The sequence below is a fragment of the Beta vulgaris genome, chromosome 4, assembly GCF_026745355.1.
Source record: "Beta vulgaris subsp. vulgaris cultivar EL10 chromosome 4, EL10.2, whole genome shotgun sequence".
Taxonomy (NCBI): Eukaryota; Viridiplantae; Streptophyta; class Magnoliopsida; order Caryophyllales; family Amaranthaceae; genus Beta; species Beta vulgaris.
The window spans coordinates 37,907,514-37,928,652 of record NC_079205.1 but is presented as its reverse complement, the minus strand read 5'-3'; the positions used below and the strand labels follow the sequence as shown (position 1 = coordinate 37,928,652).

The 21,139-nt window shown below is 38.1% G+C and overlaps 1 long non-coding RNA gene across 1 annotated transcript; it reads left to right on the top strand.

Moving 5' to 3' along the window:
* The first annotated feature begins 19,603 nt into the window (after positions 1–19,603).
* LOC125496959 (uncharacterized) lies at positions 19,604–20,702 on the top strand. The gene is made up of 2 exons (XR_007273422.2): positions 19,604–19,764; positions 20,283–20,702. It is a non-coding gene; the product is annotated as an uncharacterized LOC125496959 (long non-coding RNA).
* The last annotated feature ends 437 nt before the right edge of the window (positions 20,703–21,139 follow it).

Here is a 21,139-nt window from a genome sequence, read left to right as displayed (position 1 = left end):
GCACCACTGCCCTTGATCATACTTAACGGCCGCGTTTTCTAAAAAATGCAACCCTTAAAGCGTAGCCCTTCCAGTTTTTTCTTCTGATGAGTTCCGAGCATCGGCACTCATGATATGTCAATTGAAGCACCGGAGGAATCTTGTGTTGGAAATCCTTAAGATGATGATAATGACTCAAAGAAGAGATCTAAGACAAATTATTTTGACCTAGACTTTAATGTATTAGATCATATCAGAGAAGTTCACACTGAATCACTGATTCTCTTTCCAGGATATTAACATGAACATCACTATCGCGAGTTGCCACAGTTCCGTAAATTTGACGGGTATGGTGATCCTTTTGTCCACATAGTGGGATTTGTTAATGTTTTGCACCCATGGGACTGACCAGAGGAAGATTACCCCATGGGACTGACCAGAGGAAGATTACCCCATGCTGTTTGACAAGAGTTTAGAAGGACTCGCTTTGGACTGGTACTACTCTTTATATTATGAAAATGCTAGACAAGCCTTTGTTAATTGGGCTTTCGAGCATAAGCAGGCTGATGTCAAGAAGCTGAAGCTAGTCACTTTGCGTCATAGTGCCTTACAAAATTTCTCGCACTTTGTTCGAGATGCACTCATATCCGCACACAGCTTCATTTCCCTTTTACTGATCAAGATTTCAATCTCATATTGTCGTGGAACCTGGACTGTTTGTATTATCGTCACATGGTTACTATCAAACACACCTCCCTCTCCCACATATAATAACATGGATTTGACATCGACGCTATGAAACTGCAAGAAAAACGAGCTCGAGAAGATCTTGAAACTCCCAACATAAATCCAAGGGTATATGCTACAATAGATGAACCATAGAGTATGGTGTATGATCGTCTTCGGAACCAAGGTATAATCCAAGCCTCAACATATTTGCACTATATACTCCTTGGAACAAACATCAGTGAACTTTGTGCTTATTGATGCCAATTTGGACATGAAACTGATCGATTCCATGATCTTTACTATAAAGTTCAAAACCTGGTTGATCGAGGCCTCACTAGTCCAACCCATAAGGAAGTGTTCGCGAGGAAAGTGTCGGCATGCCCGTACCTCAATCTCTACCTCAATTCTAAGTTGATATCTAGTTCAGCAAGTTCAAATACATCCACTTCCTAGACGCCCAGGAGCAAGTCCCAAAGGGTCTGATCTCCACAAGTACTGTCAAAATCATCAGTTACATGGTCACGACACAAACCGATGTCATGCTCTCAGCAATTGCATCAAACAAATCACCAACATAGCTCTTGGCTACCACAAAGCTACTTGATCGTCTCTTTAAAGAAAAAAAAAATCTTTGAAAAAAGTCATGTAGTAGCTCATCAAAAAAAAAAGGGAAAAAGAAAGAAAAAACTCTTTCAGCTTGTTGGTATCAGAGAACTACGTGCTTCTTGAATCCCTATTATCACGTACACTTGCACTGTGAGATCATACCTGTAATACTCTGTATTTTTGGAGTTATTCTTTTATAAATAAGAAAATATAAAGAATATAATCGAAAAGGATTTTAATGTTATTCACAAAAAAATACAGTTTGGGTAAGCCTACAAGTATAACTTAATTATGCAACCTACTTAGTATACCTAATTATATTCTGGTTTGGTTTTATTTTATTGTCGAAATAAATAAATTAAGAAATATGAAGTTGATTTGGGAACAAATCCTATTAGACATAGCTTTACCACCCTATAAATAGGAGAGAAGGAAAAAAATTTAAAAAAACAATCAGCAAAACCCTAACTCTAATTTGTCAGTCGTTTCTTTCTTTCTTCCCTCAAATTTTCTCTCTCCTCTCTCCTTCTCCGTCGTCGCTATTCCCCTCCCCTGAACTGTCGGTAGCCTTCGAGTGGGGTGTGTATTGTGTGTGTGCGGTCGAGTATGCTGTTGTGTTGTGTGTAAGCGAGGGCGTCAAGGTGAGTCGTGCGACGCGAATCGAGCGTGCAAGAGTCGATTGTGCGACGCTGTGTATGCGCGATGGTCGTTGTTGCAATGTGAAAGCTCGAAGGTGAGTTTTGTGCTTTGTGTGCGAGTGTGTGGTGGTTCGAATGTTCGACCATCGTGCATTGTTGTGCGAGTGGTGCGTGGTTGCGCTTGCAATGGTCTGTGTGAGGGTCGTGTTTGTGACTGTGTGTGTGTATGGCATGCGAAGTGTCATGCGCGAGGCTCGAGCGGTTTTGCGTCGCTGCCGAAATTTTGTCGCCGCCGATTAACGTTGGCAAGACTGTGCGGTATAAAAAAAATAATATAATAATATAAACTTCTCTTTTATTACTTAATGTTGTATAATATGATTTTGTAATTTTAATGTAATTTGATTAAGTTGTAATTTGAATAAGTTGTAATTTGAGTAAGTTTTTAAAGACTAGCAACTTATAAATTAAGTAAATCAAATCAGATTTATAGTTATATTGGTAGTTCTTATGAGAATTTTATTATTCAAATCTGAGTTATATAAGACTTGAACATAGTGGGTTAAGTTTTAGTTGTTTTGAATTAGCCTATTATAGGCTAGCTAAAATCATATTTGCACATTGTTATTATTTCATAGAAGATGTTAGTTTCAATAAAGTTTATGAAAAGGAGGTTTAAACAAGAAGATAAGTTATTTTTTTATTTTAAAATAAGAAGCCTTATATAGTTAGTCAAGCTGTTTTTATTTTAGTAATATCAAGGACGTAGCACTGAAATATTTCATTATTCAATTAGGTCCTAAATCACAAGCTTAGCGTTTAAATAGTTAGCGAAGATTCTTTGTTACAAGGTGCTTATGTGTACTAGTTCAGTGTATATGTTAGTATCATGTTAGGTTATGAATTCTTTCATTGGAACCTAGAAACATGATAGAGAACAATTGTATGATTATGATTGACGAGATTGTTTGGTACCATGAAATAGATTAGAAAACCCTATGTATTTCCTGATTGTATGACTTGTAAATTGGATTGCTTTATTATTGGAACGCGTAATTCTATCATATCACAAGCATGAAAAGTATTATATCGGTATCCTTTGATTTATGGTGTAGCAAGGATGTTACAAGAACTAAATAATTGAGCAATGTATCTAAGAAAGAACATTACAAATTACATGTTTAATGTTATGTGAATGGATAATACTGAGAAAGATTTTGGCAATAACCTTGTAGTTGGACTCCCTACAAGTAATGAACAACGGGGGGTATGTGGGACTTGTTCTACACTCCTACATAGGCCTACTGTGATGACAGCAGTGTCGTTATGAATTTTGATAACTCAAGTAGGCGGGAGGTTCCGTACGATCTTGGGGGTATGCATACTTATAAGGTGATGGATGTGGGACGGAACGAACCGTATTTGTATTTTATATAACAAACCAAGTTGTCTATTAAGGATTAAGTAGCCCGTATGATTCTAGTAAGATGACTATGCTCGTTCGGTGCCAACTAAATTATAAGCGTAATAAATGTAATACTATCGTAGTATCATGTATAGGAATGATTCTTATTGTTTTGAATATGCTTAGTATAGTATCTCAACGTTTTAGAATGTACTCAGCATAGCTGATTGTTTGTTATTTGTGTTTGTTTGTTGGCATGTGATGAACCATTTATGCTTCCATGGGGAGCAGACTAGGTATGCTGGTGTTGCTGCATGAGAATGAGCATATAGGGGATATTTTATAGTTTCTAAACTTTTAAATGTTTTAGTTGAACATTATAGAATTATTATAATTTACTTAGTTTGTGATTTGAATAAAAAGGGTTCAATGATGATTCACGAGTTGTAGTTAACATTTTATTGTCGCTGCAATTTATTTTTCATAATAATGATTTAAGTTAATGTTTCATTTCAATAAGCCTTGCGTTTCACTGCGGCGGTAACACCCCCAAAGTACATGCGAAATAGTTTAGACGTGTATGCATTTTGGGGGTGTTACAATACCACCTATGTAACACCTAGGGTACGTAGGTAGCTTAATTAGTGCAGTTGTTTTATTAAATAAAATCTTTAGTTCTTTATAAAAATAAAATGAACTATGATGAGTCTGATTCCCCATAAAATGAACCAGCAGCAACAGGGATATGTAGGCAGGCTTCGGGTTCGACTTAAATGTATTAACCATTGTATTTCAGGCAATGTGATTAGAACTCAAGATATCAGTCATCACAGGAGCAATTTCAGAATTTTGAGTTGACTCATCAATGAGGATACATGCCCTAATCTCTATATTTTATGTCGTTGTTCAAATATTAAGCAGGAAATGGAAGAATGAAAAAAATTGTTTTCAACTCCAATGATAGAAAAATCATTCATAAGAGTCAAATAAATGAAAAAAAAATTGAAAAGGTAGACCATTCTAGTCAAAATATTGCAAAATCGTTTTCAAAAATACTTTACTCTGCAATGCATTATGTAATATGTAGCTTTCCTCTCTTTTATTTTAATTCCTATTCTCTACCTTTAGGTCCAAAACAAGAAATGTGTCCCTTCTCTAACGATGACCAATTACCATCAGAAAACAAACACCTCAACTACATCCACAAATGCGGTCAAAGAACTTGTGTGGTTTGCCATGCAACCTCTATCCAAAGCAATTCAAATCATGATGAAGATGGGTTATACTCAAGAAATCAGATTAGGGCATGATGGTAGAGGAAGAAAGCAACATGTCCCATAGTAGACAAGCAAAACCGATGTAGATGAGGATATGATTCGGGTAGCACTTCTTGCAACATAAAAGAGCCTTCTTTTACTCCTAATGGTCAGTTCATCCTGCAAGGAGATACCGAGCCATACAATGAGTTTACAACACCTTGGCTTAGTACGAAGGAATAGAAGACCTTAACGAGATTGGAGATATTCTTCAATGAGGTTTGAAATCTGGATTTCATAAAAAGTTGGTTTGTCTGAGAACAAATAATGGAAAGAGAAAATGATTGGTTGGATAATCTAGAACATGAGGTCCTTAAGAAACTTTTCACTTTCGAGTCCTCTAAGGTAGAGGATTGTGATCTGGTACCTCTGATGATACTTTTTGGCGAAAGCATTGAACATAAGTGGAGTATTGAGTGTCAGGCAAAAGACAGGCCTATAGAATTTAAAATATTTTTAGGAAACCATCCTCAACATCCATCTCATGAAAATACCTTTTCACCCCTTTTAGATGGATATCATACTAATAGCTCATCTTCCAGTCAATCTACGTTGCATACCCAGTTAGAATACCCTAGTAGTGAGGAAATTGAATGTGAACCTTTATCTAAGTACATTTGCATGCAAGATGTTATTTCTGATAGTGAATTTATAATGAGGAATCACTTGACACAACTAAAACATATATAAAACCCATGGAAGAATCCATTGTTATTAATATTAGTACATAAAATGCTGTAAAAGAAGTCAAAATAGGATCATCCCTCTCCCAAACTGAACAATATATATTTATTGCATTGTTAAAAGCGTATGTAGATGTTTTTTCATGTTCTTATGCTGATTTGCCTGGTGTTAATAGAGAAATTGCGGAACATCGAATTTCGTTACATCCTGAAAGCAAGCTTAAGCAGTAAAAGCTTCGCCGAATGAAGCCATATGTTGGCGTGAAAGTGAAAGAAGAAATCTAGAAAAAAGCTTGATGTCAAATTCATCCAAGCTCGCCAATATAGTGGTTGAACCTAAAAAGGATGGACGGGTTCGGGTGTGCATTGGTTTTTGAGATTTGAATGTTGCATCACCAATGGATTGCTTTCTTCTACCCCAATTTGATGTTCTCATGGATAGTAAGGCCGGTCATGCAATGTTCTCCTTCATGTATGGATTCTCAAGGTATAATCAAATACTAATGGCTTAAAAAGATATGACAGAGATGTCTTTTATCACTTTGTAAGGCACTTTCTATAACCGAGTTATCCCTTTTGATCTTAAGAACGCCAGAGGCACGTATCAAAGGGTTAAAACCACTACTCTTCATGACCTCATCTATGACATTATGGAAGTTTATGTAGATGACATGATCGTGAAAAGTGAAGATCGTTAGGGGCATGTTCCTGCAGTAAAATCCTTTCTTTGAAAGAATCAGAAAGTACCATCTAAGATTGAACCCTCAAAAGTGTGTGTTTGGTGTCACTTCGAGGAAGTTGTTGGGATTCATTCAGTCAAGACGACATCAAAGTGGACTCTGAAAAGGTGAAAACTATTCAAGAGCTACCTCATCCAAAAACACAAATAGAAGTAAGAGGTTTTCTCGGCAGAATTCAATATACCAGCAAGTTCATCTCACAACTCACTATGAGATGTGAACTTATATTTAAGCTGCTAAAAAAGGGGGCATCACATGGGTGGAATGAGGAATGTCAGCAAGCTTTTGATTCCATGAAAGAGTACGTACTTTTCAAATCCACCTGTTCTTATGCCACCTAGACCAGGAGAATGCCTAATTTTGTACTTCACTATCACTCAAATGGCTATGGGTGCTCTGTTAGCCCAATATGAAGAGGGAACAAAGAAGGAAGTTGCCATATACTATCTCAGCAAGAAAGTTATGGAGTATAAGACAAGATATACCCATTAGATAAGCATGTATCTCATTAGTTTATGCCACGAAGAAGTTGAGGCATCACCTTCAAGCTCATACCATTTACCTGATCTCGAGAATGGATCCCATAAAGTATCTGTTCGAAAAACCCATTCTTAGTTAAATATTGGCAAGATGGTATGCTATGCTTTCGGAGTTTGATATTCAATGTGTTAGCCGTAAATTTGTTTAAGGAATAGCCATATTTGAAACCCTAGCAAAAGGACTAGTGTCAGGAGATGAATATGATGATGCATTCCCTGATGAGTACTTATTATTCATTGACAACCCACAATAGTGCAGTATTTTGATGGAGCTTCTAATGGAAGAGGTAATGGAGTAGTGGTTTTGTTTGTAGATCCTAATGATATGGGCTCCATATTGCATTCAATGTCAAGTTGGATTTCCCAACAACAAAGAATATAGGTGAGTGTGAAGCCCATAAATATGGAGTAAAAGTTGTTTTGGTAGCAGAGGTAAGACATCTATATATGGAGATTCTTATCTCATCATATCTCAAACAATAGGAATTTGGAAATTTTGAGATAAAAGACTTCATCTCTACACAAAGTACCTTAAAGAATTCATCCCTTATTTTGATGACATCAGCTTTAAACATCTTCCTCGGGAACAAAATAGTTTCACTGATGCTTTAGCCAATCTTGCTATTAATTTAACATGGGAAATGGTACAAAGATCCAATCAGCTTTAATTGAAGAAAGGAAGGGGCCAATAGTGACGGTAGACTAATGGAAAAAAAACGCAAAGGCTACAGTGCAAGAGCTGTTTTTTTTTTTTGAAAAACGAAGCACTTAATAGTGAAGGGTTGTGGTTATCCCATAAAACGCAGCCTTTCGTATATGAAGGGTTGCGATCAATGCAAAAACCGCGACCCTTTTAGGATGCAGTTAGCCGAAAACCGCAGCCCTATAAGTAATAAGGGGGCTGCGATTTATTGAAAACTGCAGCCCTCTCTATATACAAAGGCCCTTCATTCTGTAAAAAAAAAAAAATTACAAAAATACAAAGGCCCTTCAATTTATTTTTTTTTTATGTTAACATTTTGCGCGCATATTATACATTGTGCTTCCTTCCCTCCCTCTAATATTTCACACAATTGCTCTGTCTAATAGCGCATATAATATCTCTCTCTCAGTTAATGTTCGCCGGATCCTCGCACTTCGCCGTCGCCGTCGCCGCTGCCTTTGTCATCTCCTCAGCTCGCGGTCGCCGGTGTTATCTCACACGCACTCTCCTTTTCCTATCGTTTGTCGCGCGACCTGAGATATATTCTCTCTCCTCTCTTGTGATTTTAAGTTTTTACCTGATCCGCTTTTTTTTTGATGATTTTCGTGGATCTAGGGTTTGAAGTTGTTATAGTCTTGCAATGGCTTGAGTTTCTTTTGTTATTGATTTAAGTTACTCCAATTCTTGGTATTCAATGATTGATAGGAGAAAAAAAAAAATTGGCTTTCAAGTGTTTACCTAATTTTGCTTTTGTTATTGCAATGACTTGATGTTATAACGGACGTGAGAGAGAAACAAATATCGAATGCAAAAACAATAAAATCAGACAACAGATTTACGTGGTTCACCAATTTGGCTACATCCACGGCAGAGAGAGAGAGAATCTTTTATTATGTGAGGAAAACCAGATTACAGAGAGAATAGAATGAATTTCGTAGTCTACAACCCTAGAATATAAATAATGTATTTATATTCCCGACAGAAAACGCGTTTCCGCGTTTACCGGGCAGCCGCCCGATCGGGTCGGGCGAACCCGCCCGATCGGGCGGTAATTCTTTCCTTCCCCAGCTTCGTTGTGCGCCCGGTCGGGCGAAGTCACCCGAGTCGTTGTTCGGTGACTCGCCCGATCGGGCGAACCAACCCGATGGCATCGGGCGAACTCCTTTCACTCCTATTCTTCAGCGCGTTGCGGGCCCGATCGGGCGGCCTCGCCCGACCCACGCGACCCCGAAACACACTTTTGACGCATTTCTTCGAACACCTTCGATGCACAATGATTCAAGGCATATTTCTACAAATCTCCACCTTGACTTGAATCCTTTCACAATAACCAGAAAACCAGACGCACTGATCACAATGCCCAGAATCTCCCAAACACCAGATTAGTCCCAAAAGATAACCAGACCAGATTAGTCCCTAAGGACCCCAGAATTGCCCAAGGAGGGCAATTAACAATCACGAACATTGAGTAAGTCCAAACAATGTTGAAACTTACTCTGCGGAACCGGCTTGGTGAACATATCAGCTGGATTATCAGCAGTTCCTACCTTCTTCACCTTAATCCTTGTCTCACTTCTCAGAAAATGATATCTGACATCAATGTGCTTAGTCCTCTCATGATGGACTTGATCCTTTGCCAAACATATTACACTTAAGCTGTCACAGAACACAGTTGCTTGATCATGATGTAGACCCAAATCACTGATTAACCCCTTTAACCAGATTCCCTCCTTAGCTGCTTCTGTCAAGGCCATATACTCTGCCTCAGTAGTAGACAAAGTTACAGTAGGTTGTAAAGTTGCTTTCCAACTCACCACAGAACCACCAAGAGTAAACACATATCCAGTCATAGACCTTCTACCATCTACATCTCACTAGTGGAAAAAACTCCTTGTGCTACTTATCAAGTGCTTGGGTTGATTAATCAACCGGAGTACTTATTCACAAGTGCTCCGGTTGACTAATCAACCCAAGCACTTGTGAAATAAGTGCTCCGGTTGATTAATCAACCCAAGCACTTGATTGGACTCTGATTTTCCCTCCCAATAAGAAGTAATTAATTTTCGACTCTCTCTAATTAAGCCCACTTCTCCCTCCCTCCCAATTACTTCCCTCAATTGGACTATCTCAATAGAACCCTCACTCGCACCGTTCCTCTGTAATAGCCCTGTTTTTAAGCGCAATTATTTAAACGTTAAATATATTTATTAAGTTAATTATGTTCCAAAAATTCTTATTTAATTTAAGTTGTGGAGTATTATTTTGATTTGTATTGTTGTAATATATTTGTTATATTAATTTTATATAGTTGTTGTTATTATTATTATTATCATTATTATTATTATTATTATTATTATTATTATTATTATTATTATTATAATTATTATTAATATTATTATTATTATTATCATTATTATTATTATTATTGTTATTATTATTATTATTATTGTTATTATTATTATTATTATTATTATTATTATTATTATTATTATTATTATTATTATTATTATTATTATTATTATTATTATTATTATTATTAATGTATATTAAGGATTCTAAGTTTAAGTTGAGCGGTATTTGGCTCAAATAAAAAACTAAAACCGGTTTCATTCTCGAACCATTAGACTGCCTTGTTATTTTGTCGGTTTAGTGATTGTATCAAAACTAATTTCTTCCAGTGAAAACTAATTTCTCCCAAACCGCAATTGATGAAAACCCGAGAACCCAAGCACCGTGAAACTCTCTCGCTCACCTTCGCCTGCGTGTCGCCGGCAATTCTTCCAGGCTCGTCGGAGTTTCCCCCTTGTCGGCGCCATTGATGTTCTCGTTTTCTCTCTCCTCCATAGTTTCGTCGCTGTAGTTGTTGTTTTTTAGCGGTGTTGCCGTTGGTCTTGCTGGTTGTTAGCGCCGCTGTGGGCTGCTGCTACCATCACCTTGTTGTTGGTGGTGCTAGTTGTTGTCGTCGTCGAAGCCTCGAAACTCCTCTTTGTTCTTCGCGTCGCTGCTCTTGTGAGCAGAGGTAAATTTATTTCTTTTAAGACCCTTATATTTGTGAGCAGAGCTGCAATTTGTGTTAAGATTTGATTATGTTCTTTCTTGATTTGAATCTTCTTTTCTGTGACGGAAAATCGGATGGATATTGCTGGGTTTAAGTAATATGGGTGTGGTGTACTTGAGAAAATGGGGGATCTCGATTTGATGTTGGTTTCGCTTGAAAATGTGAGTGTTATGACTTGATAGTAATTGTGTTATCCTTTCAGGATCTGTTGATTTGTGGTTTAGGCTTTTGGGATTGCGTTAATAGCTCTATGTTGTTGTTATTCCTTTAGTATCGGTGCTCGTTATGGTCTGTCGTATAACCTTGCTAAATTGAATTCTCGCAAAAAGTTTTGGGAGGTGATCGCGTTCCAATTATTTCGAGACTTGCAAAATGTTGGGCCTGTCGAGTAAGGAAAAGATTGCTGGGTTGGAATTGTCTCATATTTAACCTTTTGATCTACGGTGTAATAACTCTAGTGAGAATGCTTTGACTTGATCCTTCCGACTCACACATAAACCTTTTTCATGGATATCAGCAAACTGTGTATGTGGTGTTAATAAGCTTGATATAACATGTTGCCTGACATATCTTTTGAAGAGTAATGTGAAGCTAAGAATTAGAAGAAATTGGATTGTTAAGTTAGTCTTCTTCAGTTTCTGGTGTGTCGAGTTCTGAAAGTCATATGTATTCTAGTGAGTGAGTTGATGTGCTCTGACATTATGATGTCTAAGGAAATGACTTTAGGCTTTGACATGTTTTGGTAATGGGTTTTTATCTTGATGACTACATTAATAGCAAATTTCTTTTATCACTGTTGGCTTTCTGCAGTTAAATGAGGCTCTTTCTTTATTATTGAAGGTTTAAAGCAGATTATTTTAAAAGTAAGTATCTCTGATACTCCAATAAGGATATGCTCTTTGATTACATTATTATCATAATTATATTCTGGATATATGACTTTCAAAGAAGCTGTCAATACTTGCTCTATATTTTAAGGGGTAAAGCTTGCTGGTCATTCACCATTAATTTCCAACCCATCAAACACAATACATTGCACCCAATATCTTTCTCTCATTACACATGCTAGTCTCTGGAAAGAAAAATGGTTTTAGGAACAGTGATGTCTGTTGTACATAGTCTACTTGCTGCATTGCAATGCTCCCAACTCAAAGATATCTGCTCTATCTTAGGCTACAATTCAGAACTTGATCACCTCTACGACACTGTCATTGCTGTCAGGGTCGTGCTCGTGGATGCAGGTGTGAAGCAGGAGCTACCCATGAAGCACAGCTATGGATTCAGGAGCTCAAGGATGTGGTTTATGATGCTAATGATTTGGTCGATGAGTTTGTCACTCTTGCTGAGGAGAAGCACCTTATAGAAGGTGCCAAAGTTTCTGAAGAGGTACATCTCTTTGTTTCTCGTTTCAATCTGTTTGAAGTTGCTTATGATATGTCTCAAAGGGTTAGGAAGATCAGAGAGAAGTTAGATACTATCGCTAGTTATGAGAATCACTACGGCTTTACTCTCAACTACGTACCAATCAGGAAGAGAAGGGAGGAAACCCCTTCTTATATTGGTGCAGATAATATTATTGGGAGAGAGGATGATGTCTTTAAGATGGTAGATATGTTGTTTGATTCTGATGTTCACAAGTCACAACAGTGTTTCTGTCCTTAGTATTGTTGGGATTGGAGGGTTGGGGAAAACTGCTCTTGTGCATCTTGTGTATAACCATGAAAGGGTTACAAGTGGATTCCAATTGAGGTTGTGGACTTGTATCTCTGATCAAGATCAACAACAGTTTGATTTAACGAAAATTGTCAGCAAAATTATGAGATCATGCACAGAGGAAGAACGCAATGTCCCCGCCGATCATGAGATGCAAGAGAAACTTATGGAACAAGTAGCAGGAATGAAGTTCTTGCTAGTTTTAGATGACGTGGGGACTGAAAATCATGATCAATGGATTATAGTGTTCGCATAAGAACCTCCCCTCTTCAGATGGGAGTATCATTGAGAAGATGACCATGCCATATATTTTGATATTTTACTACTTGGAAGTGCATCTAGATCTAGAAGTTAACTCACAAATCGTTTATTTTCCGCCTTAATTATTCAGATATCAGGTGGTTGGAGACATACCATGGCAGTGACTTATGATGGAAAGCTTTATGGTTGGGGATGGAATAAGGTTTGCATTCCCTTATTGCATTAGTTTCTATTTTCTATAGAGTTTGATTTATGTATTTCTCTGAATTCAGGGGCTTGATTTTATGCTGTAGAATCTCATCTTGTTACGTCTAGGACTCTAAGCTTATGAGTGCAATAGTGTCTTTCTTTTTTATTTGCATTGATTTCATAAAGTACCATCAAATGTCGCATTGATATTGTAAACCGACATATGTCGAGGCAAAATAGTTCACTATAATGCCTTCTAGTTTGATATGGAGGTAAGTACTGATGTTCTCCAGATGCTAATCAATTTGTTGGATATAATCTTGTATCCATGGGATAAAGAAACTGGACAATCTGAAGTCTAAACTTGAAATTAAAATGCGAAGATGATTGATTGAATATCCTGTAAATTGCAGAAACTCTCCGACTATCATAGAATCCTTGAGCATGGATGGCTCTGGTGGTCAAAAGATAGAGTCCTCCAAAGCTGATCCATCAGCAGGTTTTACTGTTCCCCTTTTATATTTCTAAAGTACTATGAGCAAATCACTTAAGACTAACTCCTCTACTCTCTACAAACAGGGAAAATTTTGGTTCCATCAGTAGGAAGATATGCTGTCTTTCCTGATGAAAGTGTATGATTTCCTGCTCCTTCAAGAGGTTCTTTTAGACAGTGTTGTGTTGGGCAGAAAACAATTTTTTGCAATGTTACTTTAGTTTAGAGATTGTTCCCATGTTGTGAATTTGCAGCAAACTTTCTTTGAGTAGTAAATGAAATATTTGACTAAGTTGAGTTGTGACAAGCATATAGTAGTTAGTGAATTTTATTACTATATTATGCTACTGGCTTCTGTTAGCTTGCATGTTGGCAGTAGCAGTGGTTCTTTTTTTTTAAAAAAAAAAAAATTAGCCAAGTGCTCCGGTTGATAAGAAAAAACCGGAGCACTTGATTCACAAGTGCTCCGGTTTTTTCTTATCAACCGGAGCACTTGAATTATTTTGAGCATATAATATTCACAAGTGCTCCGGTTTTTAATACAACCGAAGCACTTGTGAATCTAAGTGCTCCGGGTTTCAACCGGAGCACTTGAGAAATGCTCAAGTGCTCGTATGGCGTCTGCTACGGGTCAAATACGGAGCACTTGTATGGTTTTTAATCGGAGCACTTGATGTTTTTTCCACTAGTGCAAAATTACTGACTTCTCCACCCACAATCCCTTAAATTATACTACATTTTGGTTGTGCAGGATTTCAAACTAAATCCTTCAAAGTACCCATATATCGCCCAAAAGGATATCACCACCGCAAAACACTCGACCACACAACTTCATTTCTCGAACTAAATGGACCATAATGTCAAAGAATGCAGGGGGAAAAACATCTCAAATTTGTATCGAGTTTCAACCACTCTGGCCTACAAGGAATCGAGGGTCGACGGATCTAGGACTTTGCTGCATATTGTATGGAAAAATGAACAAAGTTCTGTAATTGTTTGCCTCACATGCTTTGGAAGTATCCCACGAACTGCAATCGGTAAGAATACTTGCATCATGACATGGCAATCGTGAAATTTCATACTCGATAACTTCAACTCACCATTTAAGGTAACAAATCACTTCATATTCGATGAGTAGACACTTGGAACCTTAATTCCATACAACGACTCGTAAAAAATCCGTTTCTCTTCTCTCGACAACGTGTAGCAAGCCGGTGGCAAATAATTCTTCTTCGAATCCTCCACCTTCTGTTTTCTTTCAGAGTTTCTTGATCGACCCTTTCATCCATTACTTTCTTTTTCCTTCCGTCCCTTTTCTGAGCCCATAACTCTAGTCGAAGCCCCTGTTTTTCCAAGTAAAGGAGTCATGGCCTTAACATCTTTTGTCTGGCCCGGAATATTCATAAGTGTCCCAAGAGTATCATCATAAACATTCTTCTTTATGTGCATAACATCCAAACAATGTCTAACATGTAGACTTTCTAGTATGGGAGTTTCCAAAAAATCGACTCCTTTTTCCATACTCTTTTAGGTCCATCAACCTCACTTGCAGGTTTACCATATAGATCTCCAGCATAATCAGAATCAGAATATCCTGCAACTAAGCAAGCCATATCACCTCCATAAATGAGACCAATATCTAACGTACCTCTAAGGTACCGAAAAATCCTCTTGACTGCCTGCCAATGAACCTACTAACCACACTGACTGCATGTGCAAGATCCGGCGTAGTGCACACCATAGCATACATCAGACTCCCTACTGCACTAGCATACGGAACCCGACTCATGTACTCCTTCTCCTCAGCCGACTTAGGTGCAAAAGCCACAGACAAATGACTATTCGAAGCACTTGGAGTATCTATAGGTTTTGCTATTGACATGCAAACCTTGACAATATCTTCTCAATATAACCCTTCTGTGACAAGAAAAGTTTCTTCTGAGTTCTCTCCCTATAAATTTCCATCCCCAAAATCTTCCTTGCTGCACCCAAATCCTTCATTTCAAATTCAGCACTAAGAAGTTCCTTCAATTTCTGAACATCTGACTTGTTCCTGGCAGCTATCAACATATCATCCACATATAGCACTAAGTAGATAAAAGACCCATCTGTTAGCTTGTTATGATACACACAACAATCATATGAGCTCCTGTTGTAGCCTAGCTTCATCATATATCTATCAAACTTCTTGTACCATTGCCTTGGAGACTGCTTTAGCCCATATAAGGACTTCTTCAACTTGCAAACACTGTTTTCTTTTCCTGGAACCTGAAACCCATCTGGTTGAGCCATATATATCTCCTCCTCCAACTCTCCATGTAAGAAAGCTGTTTTTACATCGAGCTGCTCAAGCTCAAAATCCTGATGTGCAACTATTGCTAGTAGCACCCTGATGGAAGTATGTCTGACTAGAGGCGAAAAAATCTCATTATAGTCTACACCCTCCCTTTGTGTGAACCCTCTTGCAACCAGTCGAGCCTTATACTTGACCCCTTCTTCAGATGTCATCCCCTCCTTTTTCTTGAAAACCCATTTACAAGTAACAATTTTTCTCCCTGAAGGCTTAGACACAAGCTCCCAAGTCTCGTTCTTATGAAGTGACTCCATCTCTTCCCCCATTGCAGTAAGCCAATGGGTAGACTCTGTACATGTAACTGCCTCCCTATAGGTTGATGGCTCATAGACATCCACCTCTTCAGCAACCTGCAGTGCATAAGCTACCATATCTTCAAACCCATATCTAGTTGGAGGTTTACCAAAATTTGTCCTTATAGGACGTTCCCGTGCCAGGCTAGGCGCCTCCTCACTAGGCGTCGAAGATGATGGTTCTTCAGAACCAATGTGTTGATCATCACTCTCAACATGAGTGACTTGGTGCTCCACCTGTTTATCAACACTACTACTATCTGATACTTCAATGGACACCACAGTAGATTAAACATAGAATTTTCATCAAAGACTACATTTCTACTAAGTATAACCCTTTTTTCAGACGGAGACCAGATTCTATAACCCTTAACTCCATCCCCATAACCCACAAACACTCCCCTTTTAGCCCTTGGTTCTAGTTTTCCTTCATTCACATGATAGTAGACATTACAACCAAAAACTCGTAAATCTGAGTAATCTGCAGGCTTACCTGACCACATCTCATATGGTGTTTTGAGATTGATCCCAGAATGAGGTCCACGATTTATCAAATAACATGTTGTATTGACAGCTTCTCCCCAGAATCTTCTAGTCATACCAGCATTAGAGAGCATGCACCGAGCTCTCTCTAGAAGTGTCTGATTCATCCTTTCTGCTACACCATTCTGTTGTGGTGTATCTCTGACAGTGTGATGCCTAGCAATCCCTTCATTTTTACAGAACTCATTGAACTCAGACAAACAAAACTCCAGACCATTATCAGTTCGTAGCCTTTTTATCTTCTTCCCAGTTTGATTTTCCACTAATGCCTTCCACTGCTTAAAATTCTTGAAAGCTTCACCTTTTGACTTCATGATAATCAACCAAGTCATTCTTGAATAATCATCTATGAAAGAAACAAAATACCTGTGACCTGCCAAAGACTCCACGCGTGAAGGACCCCAACAATCAGAGTGGATATAATCCAGAGTACCTTTTGTTCTATGAATGCCCTTTGGAAACTTGCTACGATGTAATTTTCCAAGAACACAATGCTCACAAAACTCCAGGTTTGTGACCTTATGGCCACGATCTGCCTTGGAGAGGATTTGCATTCCTCTCACTCATATGACCAAGTCTCATGTGCCATAGCTTGGTCATATCCCCCTTCTGAACCTCAGATGATGCAATAAAAGTTGAACCTGAGATAGTAGAACCCTTCAGAACATACAAAGTACCACGCTTGACCCCTTCAAAACCTCCTTTGAACCCTTGCAGACATACACAATTCCACCACTCCCTCTAAAACTGAAACCCTTACTGTCTAGTAGACTAAGTGAAATCAGATTGTTGGTCATCTATGGAACATGCCTAACATTTTTAAAGTATAGAAAATATCATCATGAGTCCGGATCTTGATAGAGCCTATTCCAACTATCTTACAGACTACACTGTTAGCCATCGAAATATTTCCCCCATCTACCTGCTTATAAGTAGTAAACCACTCCCTATGAGGACTCATATGATATGACGCTCCAGAATCAAGAACCCACACATAACTATATGTTTTCTCATTTGCCACTAGAGCAAGGTCATCCTCAGAATTCGAATTTTCTGCTGCAACAGCAGCAGAACCAGACCCAGATTTGTTCTCCTGATGCTTCTTTCTAGGACATTCCTTCTTCCAATGCCCCTTTTCCTTACAGTAGTTAACAGATATCATTAGGTTTAGGACCCCTTTAGAATTTCCAGATTTCTTTAAATTCTTTTTACCATGTCCTTTACCATCACTACTACTGGCCACTAACCCAGAAGACTGATTTTCTGTACTACTACCAGATGCCTTATGGCGCAATTCCCTAGTATGCAAAGATGATCTAACTTCTTCTATCTTTACCAACAATGAAAGATTGCACAAAATTTTCATACGATATAGGTAAAGAAACAAGCAGAATTAAAGCGGCATCCTCATCCTCCACCTTCACATCAATATTACGCAATTCTACTAAAATTGTATTTAATTGATCTAGATGATCTCTAAGAGGCATACCTTCCTGCATTCGCAGACTGAACAGACGTTGCTTCAAAAGCAACTTGTTGGTTAGAGATTTTGTCATGTACAAACTCTCTAATTTCAACCACAGACTAGATGATGTATTCTCCTCCGCGACTTCAGTGATTATGAAATCTACCAGACACAACATAATCGTTGAATGAGCCTTCTCCTCCAAAACAGCCATCTCAGCGGTAACTGAATCCGTTGCTTTCTTTGCCAACGGTGCCCACAACCCCTGTTGCTTCAGTAAAGCCCGCATCTTGATCTGCCACAGACTAAAACTATTCCTCCCAGTAAATTTATCGATTTTGACATTCACCCAGACATCTTTCTCACACAGATCGATCACCAAAGCTCTAATACCAATTTGTTATAAAGGACGTGAGAGAGAAACAAATATCGAATGCAAAAACAATAAAATCAGACAACAGATTTACGTGGTTCACCAATTTGGCTACATCCACGGCAGAGAGAGAGAGAATCTTTTATTATGTGAGGAAAACCAGATTACAGAGAGAATAGAATGAATTTCGTAGTCTAAAACCCTAGAATATAAATAGTGTATTTATATTCCCGTCAGAAAACGCATTTACCGGGTAGCCGCCCGATGGGGTCAGGCGAACCCGCCCGATCGGGCGGTGATTCTTTCCTTCCCCAGCTTCGTTGCGCGCCCGGTCGGGCGAAGTCGCCCGAGTCGTTGTTCTGTGACTCGCCCGATCGGGCGAACCAACCCGATGGCATCGGGCGAACTCCTTTCACTCCTATTCTTTAGCGCGTTTTGGGCCCGATCGGGCGGTACCCCGAAACACCCTTTTGACGCATTTCTTCGAACACCTTCGATGCACAATGATTCAAGGCATATTTCTACACTTGAAATATTTGGGATGGAGAGAGAGAAAGGGTTTCAATGATGGATATGGGCATGGCCAAATTCGGTGGTGTTGATATTGGTTCCATTGGTGGCAATATTGGCAATGTAGGTGGCCAGCAAAAAATTGAAGATGTTACCTTAGGCAATATTGGTTGTTCATCCTTAACATATCATACCCAAGACCTAATATATTTAAACACTACTATGTAATTAATAAAACTTCTACTGGTTTGCAGACTGTGCTTTTTTTTCTTGGGGTGATAGCTACTTTGTTGGTGCTGTGTTTGATGTCGATATAGTGCGTTAGTATGTTATTAGCTACTAATTGCACTCATGACTAGTAACTAAATTATATAAATACTTTAGATTGTTCGAATTCATATGAAAACTATGCAGTAGTCAGAATTCAAATTTACCTTTTCAACGACCTCAAAGTTCAAACTACCACTCCCTCCGCTCCACAATATAGTGCTTATTAACCGTGGAGGGTTCGGATTCTGGAGCAGGTCCTGGAATACAAGCAAACATCAAGTCATGTGCTTCTCTTGCGGGTTTATTGCTCTACTCTCATCAGTGCTATTACTGCTCAGAATACTCTTGGGGTTCATATCTCTTCTTCACCTTGTTCCTTTACACTCTTATATTTAGGCTTCATTCCTTCATCACTTTTTTATGTTGTTACATACGTTAGGATCAATCATTCAGTCATTTAATCATTTAATTGTGTATGGGACAATAATCTCTTGGTGCTCATTTACACTTCAACATTAGTATAAAAAGATCTACGCTTAGTAAATTCACCTAAGTAGTCGATTCATGCTTTAGCAATGGTATTGGTAGAAGGATAGCTATGGTGATATTGTCACCTAGAGGCTAGAGCGTATACTTATAAGGAATTACTTTTGACTTTTGAGTACTTATGATTCTCTAATTTTTTAATTTGATGGTGACATGTTTGTTACTAAAACTGAATTTCTTTTGTTCGTAGTAAGGGTGTTCACTTATCGCCGGAGGACATTGTGGCTGAGCATTTAAGGTATGTGCTTTCAGATATAGGAGTTCAGTTGGGAGTTTCGGAATCCTTCAGAGACATGTTGTGATTGGTGAAGGGTCTTTGTAACGAGAGGCATACAACTGCCCATACCTGGTTTCACTAGGTTATTCTTTGTCGTGTTTTATTCAGCCATTACTATATGCGTAGTGTGTTGATTTTTTTGTTTAGAAGGATTTTTGAACTCGATAGATGGTCATCTTATGTTTCGTTCTCATAGTGACTTTCTGGCTTTTATCCTACTTGAATTCATAGTCTTCATCTATAATAAAATGACCAACCATCATTTTCTTATCATTGCATTGCAATTGCTTAGTCCTTGACACTCCTTGTCTGCTTCGATCATCTCACCTGCAAAGAATGTTTGCATGGAGACAACTTCATGTCTAGCGTCTACTTTTAAGGCTACATTCTAGTAATCGATTCAGTGTCCATAAAACCCCTGAAGTCCTTGAACCTGCTACTTCGAGACTAATGCCAAACTAAGCATGCCTAACAAATGATATCTCTTAGAACGTATAAAGTCTCCCCTGCTTTCCAAATATGCTGATTTTCTATATCAGCCTTTTCTCTCTTATATAGGTAAATGTTATATGCTTATCCATAAATTTTGTTCTTTTGTAGGTTAGATCAGGCTTCTGAACGAGGTATTCTTTACATTGATGGGTCTGGACCAACATATGCCACAATATCTGTAAGATTACCGAGTTTGTTAAATCATTCTTCTCTTGTACTTCTACTATTATAGCTCCCTGTCGTAGGATCACAAAGATTCTAACACTTTCGATTTTATTATAACTATAATATATATTTATGGATATTAAGATTCTATATGGACTGGGATTGATTGCTTTGATTTAGATCATAGAATGTAAGATATTAATGCGTGAACTTTGCAAACCAAAAGAAATTATATGAAGATTCAAACTTTCTACTCCTCCAACGATTGTGTGTTGTTGACTTGGTCTAAAACAATGTAGCTATTTTTATTGGATTATGTGTGTTGTGTGCTGATCCTTAATATATGATATATTGGTTTATGTATCTTTCGAGGTATCCTACATATGAAGCCAAGAGGAGAGAAGTGTTACATATTGACTCGTAATGTATGTATGAGAAAAGGTATGTTTTATTCTTTTTTTTTAAACTGCTTTTTTTCGATATAAGTTGATTGTTCGAGGATGAACCTTCTTTACCCCTTTTCCCCTTAGTTGAAGATGATTGTTCGAGGAATTAGTATGGGCATTGTAGCTCCCTTTGGGGTCATAGTGTTGATTTTGTTCAATTATTTTTGGCCATTGCTTGCTTCATGATAAAAGTTGGTGAATATAGTTAGTTAATGATTTTTGACATCTGACCTGACACTCGGGATCCTTGAACTTTTAAGTTGCTGCATAGTACACTGCTTCTTAAAACAAATCTGCTATTGTTCTCTCTTACATGTGCTGCTTCACCTAGATGTGCTCTCGCTCCTAATGTGA